Source organism: Cupressus sempervirens, chromosome 4 (assembly GCF_028749045.1).
Source record: "Cupressus sempervirens isolate cs-2001-9-10 chromosome 4, ASM2874904v1, whole genome shotgun sequence".
NCBI lineage: Eukaryota > Viridiplantae > Streptophyta > Pinopsida > Cupressales > Cupressaceae > Cupressus > Cupressus sempervirens.
In genome coordinates this window covers 230,669,827-230,677,235 of record NC_143121.1, presented here as the reverse complement: position 1 = coordinate 230,677,235, position 7,409 = coordinate 230,669,827, and positions in this window count along the sequence as shown.

Sequence of the window (7,409 nt, the reverse complement as noted above, 5' to 3'; positions counted from 1 at the left end):
ATTAATCTTAGTTTCCATAATCCTTTATGCACAATGCAATTATAGGATCTTGTTACTCTATTTATTATAGCATTTTAGCTCTATCGATATAGATGTGTTATTGCACATGATAATCCCAATGGGTGACTATCAGTTAAGTTTTGGTTTTATGGTGATTGGTATGATACGCATGTAGAATGTTCTAGCACTGATTCATAACTTTTGGTTCATTGTTTCTTCTCCTAGTGCTCATCAGTTTTTAATTGCGCAATCAATGGGTATGTTGCTTATCCTTGCCCTATCTACTATTGTTGTATAGAGTAGTTTTTAACATTGTATTCATTCAATTTTTCATTCATAGAATAGGATGATGTTTTCTGAGGGCTTTGTTTTTTGTTTTTGATATTAAGTAGGAGTCAAAATTTGGACTAACCCAGAACAAAAAACAAAAGAAAAGCTAAAAATCAGCTAAAAGTCATTATCATTTGATTAACCAAGCCCCTTCCTTAATATCAAAACCCCCAAACTAAGATGTTTCTTTACTTACTACTGCTAATCACTACAAAATTATCATTATTATACATAAAACTAGCCCAATAAATCTCAGTGGGCATTAAAAAAGTCTAGTAAATATCAACATAAAAAGCCCACTAGGCTAATGAGAAACTATCTATTATGGAAAAAAGAAAAAAACAAAGCAAAAAGGTAGTAGCTAACTCTTCTTTATCTAATTCCTTGGGTTTTGTAGAAGCATGTGCAACCAATCATTCATTAGGAAACTATACAGTGAACATGTTGTCTCCACGTCCTTGTCACAAGTAGTGTCTTCCTTGGTCACCTACTATAGGTGAAGAGTAATAACTGCCAAATGCATCACTAACATAGAAAAGTTAGTAACCCTATCAAATTTATCCTCTAGGTTTCCATTCTTCTTAATCAAGGTAGTGATGGACTCCTTTGACTTAGTAATGTTTAGGTCACCCTACAATTTATAAATTTTCTCTATGGTGTTTCCTTCCTTTTAGATATGACTTCCTATTGCATTCTAATATTTCTTTTCATCACATTCCCCCTGAACTCCCTTGAGTTTGGCCACTCAAATTCACCATTCTAATCTATGAATTAATCATCCACTACTCACCCATAACTCCTTACCTTGAATACAAAGCATTGGCTTCAATTTTAAAAGTACCAAACACTCAGGAGTGGATAGGGTTATCATCTTCCTCTTCCATAACCTCCTCATCCTCCCTTCACTACTTGTCTCATTCTCCTCCTGTTCATCATAGTTCCTCCTAGTGGCTTCCCTTTTAGGTCTAGGGCCAATTTTCTTTCTAGAATTGTTAGTAGACTCAGAATTATCAAGTTTTTCATTACTAAGGTTGGTCAAGGGTTTCTTTTCTCTTCATATTTTTCTCCACCTATTAGTGACTTTCCTAACCATAGTTCCAATGCTTTCAACATAAATGACCTATAAACTGTAAGATAAGATTAGTAGCTACTAACCATTTGACTAAGGGTGAGTCACTAATGAACAAACTTGACCATAATTTCAACAATCTCCCCCTTTGGCATTAGTGATAAAAACATTTATCAATCAAAAATTTAATTCTCAAAATTTGAAGTTCTAAAAAATCTTTAGTCTCCATCCTATGTCTTCAACTTGGTAACATACTCTATTTTTGAGGTTTTTCAAAATTTCTTTTGTAAGAGATGTTTTTTGATTAACTATACATGAATATTATGATGCTCCCTCATACATATATAGATATTATACCTTAATATATATCTCATATCTTTATATCACATCTTCTCTCTCTTTTTATCTTATCTCAACTTCTCCCCCCTTTTGACATAAATGTCAAAGGCATATGCAACATGGTAATGCCAAAATGTGACAAGAAGTCAAAATGTACTTTCAAAATCAATGCCATTGTCTTGTCCAAATTTTCCTATAACACCTTTCTTGCATGTAATACAACTCGTACTTCTGCTAATAAGTCCATCATGTGATCAACTATGGAGAAGTTATTATCATGGATGAAAGTTTTGGCATATACAATTTGTTTCTGCAATGCATCCATGTTTAGGAGAATCATACCTGTGACATCTACAATTGTGGCCCTAATCCTAGCTTCTTCCCTTAATTCTACTTGCATATTAGTCAAAAATCTTATCCACTTGCATAGTAGTGAGAAGAACTACAACTTGGGTCAAGTGACAACTGGTGTGCACTTTCCTTCAAGTCTTCATCTATCTTACATAGTTTATCTTTGATTTCTTGAGTTAAGATAGATGTATCACATAACTTGTTGAATAATGAAGTAATATTATTTGAAAAGGTTTCTAATGAGTTAAGAATAGTAGACATGTCTACTTTATTTATTGCTTTTTTTGTTTAATTTGCTCCAATACTTTGTTCTCAAATTTCCTCTTTTCTCTTTGTAACAACTTTTCTTAACCATTTAGATCTTCATTGAATTGTTGAACAACTTCTACTAACTAAACCAAAATATGTTATGTACTATCAACCTCAATACTTAATGCATCTAAAAGTATGTTCTTCACATCTTCACACACTTGATTTTCTTTGCTTTTCTCTTCTCTGAGCTTCTGCTACTTAGCTTTCTTGTGCAGTAGTTCACCTACGATATTCATTTGATTAGGATTTAGAGTAGAGATATCCCAATTTGGGATAACTATATCCTCATCAAGATCAATGTCTTCTTCTTTACCTTTTTCTTTGCTTGGAATTATAGTACTCGGTTGAGGCTTTCTCTCAACTATCTTTGTACTTACTATATGCATACTTGGAATTGTAACAACAGTAGAAATAGAAGGGCTAGAAACAAAAGTAGATATTACACTGACAATAGAATTACCTAGTTGTTGTGAACCAAATCTGATGATGGAGGAAGCACTAGCTTCTTGGTAGCTGAAGTGCTGATTAGTTTAGTCAATATGGTACTTAGTTGAATAGGTGCAGAGATTGGTTGGGTGCATGGTGTTGCAGTGATCATGAGAACCAACTTAGAAGAAGCTTTCTCTAAGCTTGATGACATTAAAGATTTTCTTAGAGAGTGAGAAAATGAAGCCATAACTACTATTGCAATCTTGTTTGGTTAGTTTGCTCAATACTTTGAGTCTCAAGGAGACTCTCATTAGTAGCTTCCTATTCTTGCTCCTCATCATCTAGATTTACATCATCTATTTCTATATCTTCTTCATCATTATTGTAATTTTCTTCCTTGTAATCTTCATCATCTATAACACTAACATGAACAACAAAATCACACTGTTGATGAAGTTTGTAGATATTCTTTCATGTAGTTGTAGCCATCTTCACCACATGTTCAATGTCATTAACCAATATCATGCAAGTATTGAATTTCAAAGTGAGTTTTTCCTGATTTTTCATCATGGATTCGTTCACCTCTTTATCACTAAGACTTAGCATGAGCTACCTTAGGGTCAGCTCAAATATATCTTTTGCACTTTTCCTAGAATTTTCCCATCTAGGCATGATTCTTTCCATAAAATCATTGGGAAATTGTTGTGCAAGTTGATCAGGTGAGTATTTCCATTTACCTAGTTTTGATGTAGTGCCTGCCCCTAGGTCACATTTTTGTTATCATTATCAAACTCTATTAGATTATATTATATTGATGGTTAGCATAATTGTTTTGAGACTATCAAATATTGTGCTATAGATTTAGTTGATATGTGATGAGATTACTTAGACTCTACATTTCATGTATGCATGATGATGATTACATTATTTTTAGTTATCGATTAGTTAGACGGTTTATTATCACATGTGTTTTCTTATGGATACTTACCCTATACTTGCATGTGTATGGTGTGTGTGTTTGTTCTTGGATGACATTTTTAATGTGGTTAAGGAAGGGAGTCGTAGTCACCTGCTAGTTGGGATCTACATGATGTACCACTTCCTACCATTGCCTGTTTAGCTTAGCTAATATATATTGTATGTACATGCATGGTTTTTATATAGGTTGTAGGTACTAGGTATCGACTTCTCTGAATTGCCAGGATGAGTGTACCATATCACATTATCTCAATGGTATGGGAGGGGAGGTAAATTCTCAAGTCCAAATCCCAAACCTTTAAGCCATTTGTCCTAATTGGAAATTAGGACAAGTATCTGAGTCCAGGTAGACACTTGTGATTTTTCTTATGTTATTTTTGCATCTTGCACTTCCTATCTTCTTCGTGTCTTCTGAATGCTTTCTAAGGATTTTGCATATCTTGTTCGCATGCTTTTGTTATGGGTAGTTAAATTCTATATATTAAATTTTTATATGCATAGATCCGATGAAATTATGGGGCTAGGGTTAAAATTTATAGTCAAACCTATTAGAAAAATTAATGGGTAAATATAGAGAACAAATATTTTATAGGAAAATTCTTAAAGTTGGAAGCCCTTTACAAAAGTTGCGTATATGTTCTCTGTAGAAGTATACATGTTTATATATCTTTCAAATCTGCATACATACATACATACATAAATACATACATACATATATACATATATACATTTATATATATATATAGATATATAGATATAGATATATATATATATATATATATATATATATATATATATATATATATATATATATATATATATATATATATATATATATATATATATAGAAAGATCTAATGATAAATCATAGTGAGAAAATTTATATATAAAATCTAAATTACATTGGTTAGAAAACAAAAACATTTATTGAAAACGTTTAAAAAAGAAAAACACACACACACACACACACACACACACACACACACATTTGAAGCACATTCAGAAAATGTTTATGGAATAATGTTTAATATAAAATAAATATTTTACAAAGTAAAAGGAGTGGGGAGGGATGAACTCGTACCTCCACCCCACTATGCTTATATAAAGCAGCGGCTAGCGACACTTCTATCACAGGTCTGCATCAACAGGCCTGCATGGCTCTGCCATATTAAAAGTAGTGCATAAGCTGCGAGTGTATGTAAATTATGCCGTGGTTTTAAATATCGACATTGGCATGTGTTTTGGAAATGAATTTGTAATACAATTTTTACAATGAAGTTATTAATTATTACTTATTATATAGATATATATATATATATATATATATATATATATATATATATATATATATAATATTGTAATTTGACTTTTAAGTATGATGAAGTTATTGAATATTGATTATTATATATACATAATAATTATTTAATTCAATAACATATATATATATATATATATATATATATTGATTATTATTATAAGTATGATTATTTAATTTAATTAATTAATTAAGTCAATAAAATTTCAAATAAGTGATATAGTTAGAATTTATTTATTTAGAATGAGTTTAAATATTTAAGTTACCAATTATTTTGGGGTTCTCGAAATTGTAAATTGACTTATTGAAAATGATAAATGATTTAAAAGCATTAATAATAATTTGTCAATTATTATTAAAGAGGAGAGATATTAATATAGTTTTATATAGCTAGAATTTAATAATTAACTTAATTAAATTTAGTTTAATTAAGGTTAATCATAGAACATATTATAAATTGAAGTTTTTGAATTATGCAACTATTTGAGTTCATTAGAATTACTAATTGATTATTGGAATTCAATGGGTAAGTTATGTATTGAAGATCGAAATTAAATGGGGGGTTAAACTTAATTGATCCAACTTTTTAAATGGGACATCCACAGGGTAGTAGAGAGTCTTTTCCTTGATAATAATCATTGAATTATTAGTTATGATAATTAAGTTATGAGATAGAATCTTAATTGAAATGATTATCGATAATACGAATTTGTTAAGGAAATATTAGTATTCATTGACAAGAGTGACAAATGTGGTCATTATAGATTTATTAATAAGATTTCCAATATAACTTGTTATTAAATAATAACAAGTCATTATTGAACTATTAATATTGGAGAATTGGATTATGGTTGACTTTTAACTTACAAATTATAGTTAGTTATTAATCAACTGATATTCTTCGGGTCCTTGATATGGATATGTAATTGTTAATTAAATAAATTAATTAGAGTTAATTAAATTTAATTAATAATTAAGTTATGAAATAGAGTTTTAATTGATATGATTCTTTTAACAAAGTTGTAAAGTATGTACATTGAAATTGATAAGTCTTATGGATAGAATAATGACCTTAAATTTTTTAGTGGTTGTTAGTGATGATTTAGTTATTATAACAATTAAGATTAAGAGACTTAAATTTAGTGATACTTAATTGAGTTTTAATTCAGAACTATTAGAATGTTAAAAAGAGTCATGGATCGTGTACTTCTGTACATTATTAATTAATTTATTAAAGTGAATAATTTGACTAAAGGTCAATGAAGATTATTTTTTATGAGTAAATATTTACCCTTAAGTTATTCTTAGAATGTTATTAAAGAATAATGCTATCGAGGGAATAAACAGGTTGACTTGTAGGATAGATGATAAATCTTTTACACTTGAGATATACCTGAAACCAAAACTGAAACCTTATACACTTGAAGTATACTTGCAAATGAAAACTGAGACCTCTGCCATGTAATTTTAGCAAACCAAAAGATGTGCTTGCATTGTGTTTTCTCTATGCTATCTATTTTAGGTTTTGGGTTGACTAGTGTTGACCAGTTATAGGACATCTACCAGAGGCTCGGGGGTTATGATTGTGATGTCATGATGATATCTTTTGATCTTGATTCTTTGTAAACCCAACCATGGTAATGTGATGGTATGCTTTATGAGATGTTTGTATTTACTGATTGTTATTGTATTTCAGTCTTCTTGAGTGAAGCTAAGTTATATGTATTTGAGACACTTGACTTAACCATTTTTGAGTCATCGATCAGTTATACTTGGGTTACTTTCTAGCCGCCATGATGGGACTAAAATGTTGATTTATTTCTTGATGATGTCATGTTGTGACATGTTTTGACTCAACCATTTGGGAGTCTTCGATTAGTATGATTTTGAGATATATTTTGGTTATTGAGAACCAATGGATATTTTTGATTATCAGTGATACCTTCAGTTGCCAATAGAGAACTGTTGTGGTCATGATTATCTATGGATGTTATTCATTTGCTCATGGAGATTTAATGCTCTTATTATGGATTATTCTTTTCATATTTTTCCAGTCACTTGTATAGGACTCTGGTGATTTTTTGATTTATGATTCCATGAGCTTAGGGTAGGTTATCTACTTGTAGTGTCGGGAAGTGGCTTGCAATGGGGGCTAGGGCCCTAAGTGGCTGCCAAGGTAACTCATTGTAAGTTGTTTTAATAAGTGAAAAAATTTACACTAAATGAGGATTAAATGAACCTAATAAGATAATTGTATGTTCTTGCCCATGCCTCGAGTGCTAGTAT